Source organism: Hyperolius riggenbachi, chromosome 3, assembly GCF_040937935.1.
Source record: "Hyperolius riggenbachi isolate aHypRig1 chromosome 3, aHypRig1.pri, whole genome shotgun sequence".
NCBI lineage: Eukaryota > Metazoa > Chordata > Amphibia > Anura > Hyperoliidae > Hyperolius > Hyperolius riggenbachi.
The window spans coordinates 202,789,533-202,803,158 of NC_090648.1; the positions used below are offsets into that span (position 1 = coordinate 202,789,533).

A 13,626-nucleotide genomic window follows, 5' to 3' on the forward strand; every position below is an offset into this window, starting at 1 on the left:
AGTTTTCTCCTAAGTGATATTTTCATAACTTGTAAATAAAGTACATTTTACACCACCAGCAAGCAAACAAATGCTCAAAATAATTTTGGCAGTGCTTTCTCACCTACTTTTTGGTACTTTTTCATTTGCAAGGTGCTAAGAAGTTGATTTAAATTGAAAATGAAAAATTATCTCCTAGGAGAAAACTCAGGAGAAAAAGTGAATTGCATATGGGCCCCTGTCTTTAACTTTGGAATTCTGGAGTTATTTTAAAGAGGAACTCCAGTGAAAATAATGTAATAAAAAAGTGCTTAATTTTTACAATAATTATGTATAAATGATTTAGTCAGTGTTTGCCCATTGTAAAATATTTTAAATCCCTGATTTACATTCTGACATTTATTACATGGTGACATTTTTACTGTTGGTAGGTGATGTAGCTGCTGCATGCTTTTTTGGCAGTTGGAAACAGCTGTAAACAGCTATTTCCCACAATGCAACAAGGTTCACAGACAGGAAACTGCCAGGAGTACCATGGTCCTCAGAGTTTCTTGTGGGAGGGGTTTCACCACAATATCAGTCATACAGCGCCCCCTGACCGTCTGTTTGTGAAAAGGAATAGGTTTCTCATGTAAAAGGGGGTAACAGCTACTGATTGGGATAAAGTTCAATTCTTCGTCAGAGTTTTTTTTTAATGGGAAGATTCAAGCAAAATAAAAAAATGAGTTTCACTTACCTGGGGCTTCTACCAGCCCCATGCAGGAATCCTGTGCCCTCGTAGTCACTCACTGCTGCTCCAGTCCCCCGCTGGCAGCTTGCCGACCTCGGAGGTCGACGGGCCGCATTGCGTACATTTTTACGCATTCCCGCTAGTGCAGGAACATTAACACATACATTTTACGCGTTACTGGTTCAATGCGTACATTTTTACGCATTGAACCAGTAATGCGTAAAAATGTATGTGTTAATGTTCCTGCATTAGTGGGAATGCGTAAAAATGTACGCAATGCGTCCCACCGACCTCCGAGGTCGGCAAGCTGCCAGCGGGGGACTGGAGCAGCAGTGAGTGACTACGAGGGCACAGGATGGCTGCATGGGGCTGGTAGAAGCTAGTGTTGGGCGAACATCTAGATGTTCGGGTTCGGGCCGAACAGGCCGAACATGGCCGCGATGTCGGGTGTTCGACCCGAACTCCGAACATAATGGAAGTCAATGGGGACCCGAACTTTTGTGGTTTGTAAAGCCTCCTTACATGCTACATACCCCAAATTTACAGGGTATGTGAACCTTGGGAGTGGGTACAAGAGGAAAAAAAAATTAGCAAAAAGAGCTTATAGTTTTTGAGAAAATCGACTTTAAAGTTTCAAAGAGAAAACTGTCTTTTAAATGCGGGAAATGTCTGTTTTCTTTGCACAGGTAACATGTTTTTTGTCGGCATGCAGTCATAAATGTGATACATATAAGAGGTTCCAGGAAAAGGGACCGGTAACGCTAACCCAGCAGCAGCACACGTGATGGAACAGGAGGAGGCGCAGGAGGAGAAGGCCACGCTTTGTGAGACACAACAACCCAGGCCTTGCATGAGGACAAAAAGCGTGCGGATAGCATGCTTTTTACCACCATGCAGTCATAAATGTAATAAAGATAAGTGGTTCAATAAACAGGGACCACGCGGCAACGCTAACCCAGCAGCAGCAGACGTGATGGAACAGGAGGAGGCGCAGGAGGAGAAGGCCACGCCTTGTGAGACACAACAACCCAGGCCTTGCATGAGGGCAAGAAGCGTGCGGATAGCATGCTTTGTACCGCCATGCAGTCATAAATGTAATAAAGATAAGTGGTTCAATAAACAGGGACCACGCGGCAACGCTAACCCAGCAGCAGCAGACGTGATGGAACAGGAGGAGGCGCAGGAGGAGAAGGCCACGCTTTGTGAGACACAACAACCCAGGCCTTGCATGAGGGCAAGAAGCGTGCGGATAGCATGCTTTGTACCGCCATGCAGTCATAAATGTAATAAAGATAAGTGGTTCAATAAACAGGGACCACGCGGCAACGCTAACCCAGCAGCAGCAGACGTGATGGAACAGGAGGAGGCGCAGGAGGAGAAGGCCACGCTTTGTGAGACACAACAACCAAGGCCTTGCATGAGGGCAAGAAGCGTGCGGATAGCATGCTTTGTACCGCCATGCAGTCATAAATGTAATAAAGATAAGTGGTTCAATAAACAGGGACCACGCGGCAACGCTAACCCAGCAGCAGCAGACGTGATGGAACAGGAGCAGGCGCAGGAGGAGAAGGCCACGGTTTTTGAGATACAACAACCCAGGCCTTGCATGAGGACAAAAAGCGTGCGGATATAGCAGCAATGCTTTTTGCCGCCATGCAGTCATAAATGTAATACAGATGAGAGGTTCAATAAACAGGGACCGGAAACGCTACACCATCCCAGATGTTCACTGGTCATGTTACTTGGTTGGGGTCCTGGAGTGTTGCGTAGTCATTTCCAATCCAGGATTGATTCATTTTAATTTGAGTCAGACGGTCTGCATTTTCTGTAGAGAGGCGGATACGCCGATCTGTGACGATGCCTCCGGCAGCACTGAAACAGCGTTCCGACATAACGCTGGCTGCCGGGCAAGCCAGCACCTCTATTGCGTACATTGCCAGTTCGTGCCAGGTGTCTAGCTTCGATACCCAATAGTTGAAGGGTGCAGATGGATTGTTCGACACAGCTACGTCATCTGACATGTAGTCCTTGACCATCTTCTCCAGGCGATCGGTGTTGGAGGTGGATCTGCACGCTTGCTGTTCAGTGGGCTGCTGCTGCATGGGTGTCAGAAAATTTTCCCACTCCAAGGACACTGCCGATACCGTTCCCTTTTGGGTACTAGCTGCGGCTTGCGTTGTTTGCTGCCCTCCTGGTCGTCCTGGGTTTGCGGAAGTCAGTCTGTCTGCGTACAACTGGCTAGAGGAGGGGGAGGATGTCAATCTCCTCTCTAAAGTCTCCACAAGGGCCTGCTGGTATTCTTCCATTTTGACCTGTCTGACTCTTTCTTCAAGCAGTTTTGGAACATTGTGTTTGTACCGTGGATCCAGAAGGGTATAAACCCAGTAATTGGTGTTGTCCAGAATGCGCACAATGCGTGGGTCACGTTCAATGCAGTCTAGCATGAATTGAGCCATGTGTGCCAGAGTCCTACCAGAATCCTCATCATCCTCTTGTGAGCGTTGTGATAGTTGTTGTGATGCATCATAGTCGTCACCTTCCTCCTGGTCTGCTTCTGCTGACCATTCGCGTTGAATTGTGGAAGTCCAACGTGCACCGCTCTGGCCCTCGTCAGTGGTGGCATGAAATTCCTGCTCCAACTCCAGCTGTTCCTCCTCCTCCTCTTCTTCGTCATAGCTGCTGGGGCCAGCGTTCCCTGAGGCGGATGGCCTGATGTTGGTACCATCACGCTGATCGTTTTCTCCTTCAGATTCCCCCAGTTGCATCATGACAGCTGTTTCCTTGATTTTTAACATCGACCTCTTCAGTAAACACAGCAGTGGTATGGTAATGCTGACTGAAGAGTTGTCACTGCTCACAAGCAACGTGGATTGCTCAAAATTTTGGAGGACTTGGCAGAGGTCCAACATGTTGGCCCAATCGGATCCACAGAAGCTTGGCAGCTGGCCGGATGCGCCTCGGTACTGCGCCGTCATGTACTGGACCACTGCACTCTTCTGCTCGCAAAAGCGGGCTAGCATGTGCAGCGTAGAATTCCAGCGCGTAGGGACATCACACAGCAAGCGATGGTGGGGGAGATTGAAGCGCTCCTGCATCTTGGCGAGTGCCCCCGAAGCAGTACTGGAATTTCTACAATGTTTGGCCACTCGACGCACCTTCAACAGAAGATCGGCCACGCCTGGGTATGTCCTCAGGAACCGCTGAACTACTAGGTTCATCACGTGCGCCAGGCAAGGGATGTGTGTCAGCTTAGCCAACCTTAAAGCGCGAATGAGATTACTCCCATTATCACACACAACCATGCCCGGTTTCAGGTCCAGCGGTGCCAGCCACAAATCCGTCTGTTCCTTTATTCCCCTCCAAATTTCCTCCCCTGTGTGCTGCTTATCCCCAAGGCAGATCAGCTTCAGCAACGCTTGCTGACGCATGCCAACAGCTGTGCTGCACTGCTTCCACGATCCTACTGCTGCTGGGTTAGCGTTTCCGGATGAGGTACAGCTTTGAGATGCGTTGGAGGAGAAGGAGTCAGAGAGGTAGGTGCTGCTGTTGTTATCCAGTGGGAGGGACGGCGGTGCAGCTGTTTGTGGCGTGGGCAACACCCGTGCCGTAGCAGGTGAGGAATCGCTGCCAGGCTCCACAAGGTTCACCCAGCGCGCGGTAAGGGAGATGTATCGACCCTGGCCGAACGCACTCGTCCAGGTGTCAGTGGTGAGGTGAACCTTGCAGGCAACGGCATTCTTCAAGCTTCGGGTTATTTTGCTGACCACGTGCTCATGCAACTCAGGCACTGCAGAGCGCGCAAAGTGGTAGCGGCTGGGAACCACGTAACGTGGGATGGCCACTGACATCATGCCCTTGAAGCTGTTTGTCTCCACCACTCGATATGGCAGCATTTCGCAGGCCAGAAGCTTGGCTATGCTGGCTGTTACTGCCACGGCCCGGGGGTCATTTGCTGGCAATTTCCTCTTGCGCTCAAACATCTCCGACACAGACAACTGAACCGTAGCGCTGCACACGGAAGGGCTGTTGGTTGTTGTGTTTGATGAACACTGGGAGACCTCAAGAGCACTACTCCGGAAAGTGACAGTGTCAGCGTCGTCTGATGTTTGTGAATGTTGTGAACCACGCAATGGCTGGGCTACTGCTGCTGCTGAGGCGGGTCTGGTGGTGAGTCTGGTGAACCCAAGGGAGGCAGTGTTGTTGCTGGTACCCTGTCCTGACGCGTTTGCCCACAGAGTGGGATGTTTGGATAGCATGTGACGGCTCATGCTGGTGGTGGAGAGGTTGTTAATACTTTTCCCCCTGCTCAGGCGGGTCTTGCACACCTTGCAAATCGCCATGGTAACATCCTCAGTGCAGTCTTCAAAGAAAGCCCAGACTTTGGAGCACCTGCCTCCTTGCTGGCGATTTCTGTTTGCTCCTCTTTTGCCTCTCACTTGAACTTCCACGCTTGTGGTGCCTGAAATTGCGCGCCGCCTACCTTGTGGCACAAGGCGAACTCGTGCAGCAGTGGGTTCTTCAACAGACTCATCTGTGCTGCTGCTACGACGGCGATGTTCTCGTTCACAAACAAAATCTGGGTCTCTGTCCACATTGTCCATACCCTCCTCTTCCATCTCCTCAAACTCGTCATATGTCATTGTGGGCCGCCGCCGTGGAGTAGAGCTCCCCACAACAACCTCTGCGCAGCACACTCCAACGTCGTCTTCCAGATCTTGTCGGCCGACCTCCTGCAATTGCAACCCCTCCTGCCCAAATTGCTCTGGGATTTGGGTTTCCGAGTCCTCCTCGGACTCGCCTTGTATTTCAGTGCGCGGTGCATTTCCCACAGTTAACGGTTGTGAATCCAGGCACAACATTTCTGGCTGTTCCTCCATTGACCTTTGAAAGGTGGAAGTTTGTTGGGCTGGGAATAGCTCCTGCGAATACCCCATTGTGTCCTGAGGTAATTCATCGGACTGGTTATCTGGCAGTTGTGTGCGTGGTGTCGCTGCCGGTTGTGTCAGCTTTGTGCCCACTGGCTCCTTGTAACTGGCTGAGGACTCGGACCTCGTGCGTGATGTGCTGGTGCTGCTTAACCCACTGCTGGACGCTTGAGAGGTCATCCAAGTAATTATCTGGTCCTGTTCTTTTGGATTTGTGAGGGTTGTTGTCCTGGACAACATGGGCGGTATTGAGTGGGTTTTCTTGGGTGCTCCCCTGTGGCCTGTACGTGAACCGTCAGGGGAAACACCTCTTCCCTTGCCCCTCCCTCTTTTACCGGATTTCTTCCTCATTTCACTTATCCTTACAGTACACGCTGACTGGCAGCAGTACAGTGGCAGTACAGAAATGCTATACAGTACCACTATTCCCAGCAGCGACACAGAGCACAATGCTATACAGTGACGGGTGAGCGGTGTACCACTATTCCCAGCAGCGACACAGAGCACAATGCTATACAGTGGCGGGTGAGCGGTGTACTACTATTCCCAGCAGACACAGAACAGTAAACAGAATGCTATATAGTGTGGCTGAGCGAGCGGTGTACCACTATTCCCAGCAGACACAGAACAGTAAACAGAATGCTATATAGTGTGGCTGAGCGAGCGGTGTACCACTATTCCCAGCAGACACAGAACAGTAAATAGAATGCTATATAGTGTGGCTGAGCGAGCGGTGTACCACTATTCCCAGCAGACACAGAACAGTGAACAGAATGCTATATAATGTGGCTGAGTGAGGTACACAGAGTGGCAGTAAACAGAATGCTATATAGTGTGGCTGAGCGAGCGGTGTACCACTATTCCCAGCAGACACAGAACAGTGAACAGAATGCTATATAATGTGGCTGAGCGAGGTACACAGAGTGGCAGTAAACAGAATGCTATATAGTGTGGCTGAGCGAGCGGTGTACTACTATTCCCAGCAGACACAGAACAGTAAACAGAATGCTATATAGTGTGGCTGAGCGAGCGGTGTACCACTATTCCCAGCAGACACACAACAGTAAACAGAATGCTATATAGTGTGGCTGAGCGAGCGGTGTACCACTATTCCCAGCAGACACAGAACAGTAAACAGAATGCTATATAGTGTGGCTGAGCGAGCGGTGTACCACTATTCCCAGCAGACACAGAACAGTGAACAGAATGCTATATAATGTGGCTGAGCGAGGTACACAGAGTGGCAGTAAACAGAATGCTATATAGTGTGGCTGAGCGAGCGGTGTACTACTATTCCCAGCAGACACAGAACAGTAAACAGAATGCTATATAGTGTGGCTGAGCGAGTGGTGTACCACTATTCCCAGCAGACACAGAACAGTAAACAGAATGCTATATAGTGTGGCTGAGCGAGCGGTGTACCACTATTCCCAGCAGACACAGAACAGTGAACAGAATGCTATATAGTGTGGCTGAGCGAGCGGTGTACCACTATTCCCAGCAGACACAGAACAGTAAACAGAATGCTATATAGTGTGGCTGAGCGAGCGGTGTACCACTATTCCCAGCAGACACAGAACAGTAAACAGAATGCTATATAGTGTGGCTGAGCGAGCGGTGTACCACTATTCCCAGCAGACACAGAACAGTAAACAGAATGCTATATAGTGTGGCTGAGCGAGCGGTGTACCACTATTCCCAGCAGACACAGAACAGTAAACAGAATGCTATATAGTGTGGCTGAGCGAGCGGTGTACCACTATTCCCAGCAGACACAGAACAGTAAACAGAATGCTATATAGTGTGGCTGAGCGAGCGGTGTACCACTATTCCCAGCAGACACAGAACAGTAAACAGAATGCTATATAGTGTGGCTGAGCGAGCGGTGTACCACTATTCCCAGCAGACACAGAACAGTGAACAGAATGCTATATAGTGTGGCTGAGCGAGCGGTGTACCACTATTCCCAGCAGACACAGAACAGTGAACAGAATGCTATATAATGTGGCTGAGCGAGGTACACAGAGTGGCAGTAAACAGAATGCTATATAGTGTGGCTGAGCGAGCGGTGTACTACTGTTCCCAGCAGCGACACAATGACAGGGGGGACCCTGGCTAGCGTGGCTGGAGCGCGAACTACCCTGCCTGCCTACCCAAAGCTAAACACACAGACAAATGGCGGAGATATGACGTGGTTCAGGTATTTATTTACCCGAACCACGTGACAGTTCGGCCAATCAGAGCGCGTTCGGGTCCGAACCACGTGACCCGTTCGGCCAATCACAGCGCTAGCCGAACGTTCGGGGAGCGTTCGGCCATGCGCTCTTAGTTCGGCCATGTGTCCGAACGGTTTGGCCGAGCACCGTCAGGTGTTCGGCCGAACTCGAACATCACCCGAACAGGGTGATGTTCTGCAGAACCCGAACAGTGGCGAATACTGTTCGCCCAACACTAGTAGAAGCCCCAGGTAAGTGAAACTAATTTTTTTATTTTGCCTGGACATTCCCTTTAAGGATTGAAGAATCTTAAAGACAGAAGAGTTAATTAAAGGTTTGCCTGAGGTAAAATGTTTCCTGAATACTCCATGCTTCATCACCATGGTGATCACTCTAGAAACGTTATTAAAGACAGGAGATAAGCTTAGTAAATTGAGGCCATTGTCAAGTACAGTAAGTACTGTAAAAAGCAGCAGATTATATTTAAACTGTACCTGGTCCCATGTGCAATTCACTTTTTTTCCTTAGTTTTCTCCAAGTTGATATTTTCACACCTCTTGACCCATATGCAATTCTCTTTTACACCTGAGTTTTCTCCTAGGTGATAATTTTTCATCTTCGATTTTAAATAACTTTCCAGCCCCTTTCAACTTAAAAAGTACCAATAAGTAGGTGAAAAAGTTCTATTAAAATTATTTTGAGCATGTTCTTGCTTTCTGGTGGCTTAAAAGGCATTTTATTGACACATTTAAAAATATCACCTATGAGAAAAGTCAGGTGAAAAAGTGAATTGCATATGGGCCCTTGTCAATAAAATGTCTTAAACCTCCAGAAAGCAAAAAAAAAAAAAAAAAAAATACCCAAATTCAATTTAATGGTACCTTGTCTACTACTTTTGGTACTTTTTTAATTGTGAAATGCTGAAAATTATTTTAAAAAGAAGGTGAAAAATTATCACCTAGGAGAAAACTTAGGAGAAAAAGTGAAAATTCCATATGGGCCCTGAACAGTCATGAACACTCTGAAAACACAGCTCCTTGCAAAAAAGACAATTCCACACATATTATAGATAATAACACAGGCAATAATATAATCCGCTGAAATAAAACTCAGTGGACTCATAGTCACCAAATTTACTCATGTAAATAGAGACAACATTATTATTATTATTGTTCCAAGACTATTGCTTCTTGACAATTTCCTTATGTAAAGCAGATCTGAAAAGTAAAAAAAAATCCACATTACCAGCAGATGCAAAATAAATTACAATAGAGTTACAGGAATACATTATAAACACTGCCACAAAATCCAGTTTTTGTTAACTACCCACATTTCTGCAAAGGGGCCAGGCCGTTTTCTTTATCACTAGAGCTGATGGGAGGTGATATCATAGATAGATTTTCTAAATTTGTAAATCGACATCTTCCGTATCAGACATTAAGAAAGGGGGCAGATATATTTTAAGTGTAAATGTAGATTTCAAGGAAACCTTTAAAGGACACTTAAAGTGAGAGGGGTGTGGAAGCTGCAATTTTTATTTCCTTTCAAACAATTCAGGTTGCCTGACATCCTGCTGGTCCTCTGCCTCAAATACTTTTAGCCATAGATGCTGAACAAGCATATGCAGATCAGGTGCTCTGCCTCTGACTGAAGTCTGACTAGATCAGCTGCATATGCTTAGTTCAGGTGTGTGATTCAGACACTAGTACTGATGCCAAAGGGATCAGCAGGCAACTGGTATTGTTTAATAGGAAATAATTATGGCAGCCTCCATATCCCTCTCACGTCAAGTGTCCTTTAGAGAAGAAAATAGCATACTTCTTCATGGTTTAATCGAAATGTAATACAAGATAGATTGTAGGCACCAATGAATCGTGACCCCATAACCTTTACAAAATGTATATGTACTATCTACAGTAGCTTTTCAGTTAACATGCACAAAACTGGGTTTTATCTAGCACACATGGAGCATGTTCAGTCACAGAGAAGGTTACAGAAGGTAGTAACAGAAGGTTATACAATTTAAAACACAATAGAACAACATTTATAGAGCTTACACATGAATGATTAAAATGTTGTACGGTCTTTTTCAAGCCATAGAAAAGTACTCGGAAGCCATAGCCAAATTGAACCCGTTGTAATAGGTCTCGTAATCTGAACAAAATCAATGTCTGCTTCAAGTTTATGCTTTGCTATTCATCTGTATAACCACTGGATGGCAGTGCTCACAAACTATTCCAAAATCAGCGCTGAAATAAAGCAATTTTATAAGTCTTTTATCTGTACAACTGAAGCCAAAATACTGGGAAAACCATTTCCAAACCCTATATTAATGTCTGTAGGTATGTGAACTTGTGATTAATAATCTGCCCCTTTAACTATCACTGTTTTTGTTTATTAAAATAGAGATATTAAAGATTATACAGTAATTACAATTCAGTAGCTCTGCATAATGTGATGCATTCAACATTTAATTTTAAAATATGACAGCAGTGTGTTGGGTGGCCAGTGGTTAACTCCTTCAGCAGTGGGTCCTGCGTTTTATGTGTGCATTGAGCACAAGCCCCTCCTGGGAGAGCTATTACCCTGGACTGCTAGGAGTCTTCTTGAATTTTGTCAATACAGAGCTGGGGCATAATATGCAGGGCCTTACAAGGCAGGGGTGGGAGAGAGAGCTAGAAAGCTGAGAGAGATTGCAGTAGCATACATGTATCAGGAACTCGTTTTTTTGTTTTGTTTTTTACTATGTTTATATTTCTATATTAGCAAAAGTATAAAAGTGCATGCAAAAAATTATAATGTAGGGAAAGTGTGCTTTCTAGGTGGTATTCAAAAGTGTTCTTCCAGGAACAACATAATATGTATGTAATAATGCAAATTAATATATAATGTTAACTTTTTTCTTAAATGCCATCTTCATAGTTTTGCATGAGAACTTTAACCAAGGATTGAACTTCATTCCAATCAGTAGCTGATACCCCCTTTCCCACGATAAATCTTTTACCTTTTCTTGAATAAATCATCAGGGGAGTTTTTGTGGCTGATATTGTGGTGAAACCCCTCCCACGTGTGATGTCATGACCATGGTCCTGACAGTTTGCTGTCTGTAGACCTTATTACATTTTGGGAAATAATGACTTTTCCAACTGCCAAGCAACCAGAACTCTCAGTAATGAACATTCCTGGCAGAACTAAAGATGTCGCCACCAGTGATACATTTCAGAATGTAAACCAGAGACAGGAAAGATTTTACAATGGGCAAAAAATGACTGAATAATCTATAAATTAATATTGTAAAAAATAAGCAATTTAATGCATTATGTCATTTTCACTACAGTTCTTCTTTAAGGAAGGCTGATATTGCTGTTTGCTTATGCTAGATGTGTGAGATCTGATTAAGCCAAAATATTCTTGTCCAGTTCTAGCTGCACACATTTAATTTCCTGTATGTCCACACATGGCTAGCGGCACAGGAAAAAATGTAATATATATTCTGATCCATGGTTAAAGTAAATGATAGAAAAAAAGAATATGAATAGTTGCAGTAGATGATACTTATTGTTGTTTCTAAAATACAATGCTAGTCGCCACTGACCATTGTTCCTCTTCAGCTTAGTTGAACAAAAAATAGTGATTGGTGTTAAGGAAAAAGCATTAATGCTATATTCTAGTATATCATAAGAAGTTTCCAAACCAATTAACTCCAGAGTATAAAATCACTTAAAAATAATCAGGAGTGGAACGTTCCACCACTTACAATATCATGCTACGCAGCACTGCACACATACTCCACAGATCTATCATATATGTTGCTAACCTATTTAGAGGTTGCAAAGGGGTATGGAAATAAGGGTTGGTGGATGCTTAGTAGCAATGCAGTAAAGAGAGCAATAATCTCTGACGCTGCTGTTTCTCCACTCAACCCTATCCAAATTGTCATCTTGGACTAGCGTTGCAGTGCTAGTGCAGCACCATTTGGCATTTGGAGCAGCCAGGGTTCCATCAAAGTTAGCCACCTAAATGACCTTATCAAACAGTTTTTATGCTGAGGATGAATCACTGGTCATCTGTTTGTGGTGTAGCCAGTGAATTAGTAGAGACCTGAAGGAAAGTCATTGAGAGGGAATACATTTTTTCTCAAGTATAAAAACACTACCATAGCTTGCATTGCGGAGAGTATAAAAATGCAAGAGAACAGGGCAGTGAGTGTTCGATCTTTACGCCTTCGATTTCCCTTCAAGTATATTAAACTCACTTCTAATGTGCAAAAAATAACACCTTTAAAAAACTACTCTTCATGCCATTCCTATTAAACTAGTTATTCCTATGGTATTTAAATGTTAGTGGAGTATGACAGACAGAGAATCTAGTGAAGTTTTCTAGGTTCTGCACCCACATCCAGCCCAACATTAAAGTCAACAGGTTTCCTATCCTACTATCCAACCACCATTCAAGCAATGGCAAAGAGGAGACCAATGGCTTCTAGCAAACCTTACATGTAGAAAGCAATGGCCAAACTGTCCAAGTATGTCTCTTCCAAAATGTCCTGTTCCTAAGGATGCAGGTGGTCCAGTGGGAACCTTGCTATCCTGAGTCTCTACCTCTGCTTGTAATCTTCAGAATCCCCTGGGCCCTTTCCACTCTCAGATCAACACCATGGCCTTGTTAAGGGTAGCCAGGAGGTTGCTATCACTGTCATAAAAGTGTAATTTTTGCACCTAGCAAAGCATTCAGCTAAGTGATCAAGGACACTGAAAAAATAATAGAAACATTTACCATACTTGCTGGTCCACCTTTCAGTGGTAGCGGGAACATTTTCCCAAAGGCATGGTCAAGTGTTATATATACCAACTATATGCTGGTATAGGGTGATTCAGCAGCTGATGCAAAGCCGTATAATACTGGCTTTATTGTATATATCATGCATGTCAGAAATACAGAGCTATATAGGTTGAAGCTTTTGTGTCTTACTCTCTATCTCTTGTGCCCCACTACATTTAGTCCACACCCGGTATACATGTCTCTGACATCCAGCACCCAGGGAAAGGTGTGCTCAAGGTGTAATTACAAGCTTTAAAGGATATCTATGAATGGAACAGAGAATATCCATCTCCCAACAATATTCATCTCCCAAAAGAGGTAGGTACAATAACTAAGAATGCTAGGAGGCTATCTAAAAACATTGTAAAAATGCTTGGCACATGTTGGCCCACTTCCAATGAAGCCACACCTGCCAATCGCCAACGAGGATTTTTTTATTCAGCACGTTAAAAGACAATGCATTTTGTGAGGTTGAACTGACTTCCTTGGGTCAATCAAAAATACTTAATTAGTGCAACCCACGCAACTTAAGTAACGTTGAGCCATGCTAGGTTAACATGCACTAATTAGGTAATGCGCTACGCTGTCACCAGCAGCAACGGTACAATTGCCTGTGCACAGCAATCTTACCATAGGTTACTGAATCCATGTAACAGGCGTAAAGCATTGCACAGCTAGCATAGAGCAGTGACTGAGAGAATCGAAGAACAAATTAAAAGTGTGAGTATCCTTCATGTTTAGGAGCTGTTGACACTTTTACCATTCTTGGGCTAATACGGATAAAACAAACTTTAGTACACTGTAGAAAATATGTAGTCTCTACTATGCCTCACAATTACTTTGCCTCTCATTCTTCTTTTTTCTTCCAAAGTCCTATTGTGATTAAAAACTAAGGGGTAATTTTTTTCAGGACAGTCAGCATCCTATCTAGCCACTATCCCCCATTTAATATTTA

At 44.9% G+C, this 13,626-nt stretch overlaps 1 protein-coding gene across 4 annotated transcripts in view; it reads right to left on the minus strand.

Annotated features, from left to right (window-relative positions):
* Window positions 1–13,626, minus strand: part of APBA2 (amyloid beta precursor protein binding family A member 2) — a 453,336-nt gene that overhangs the window by 73,153 nt on the left and 366,557 nt on the right. The gene's annotated exons all lie outside the window — the stretch shown is intronic.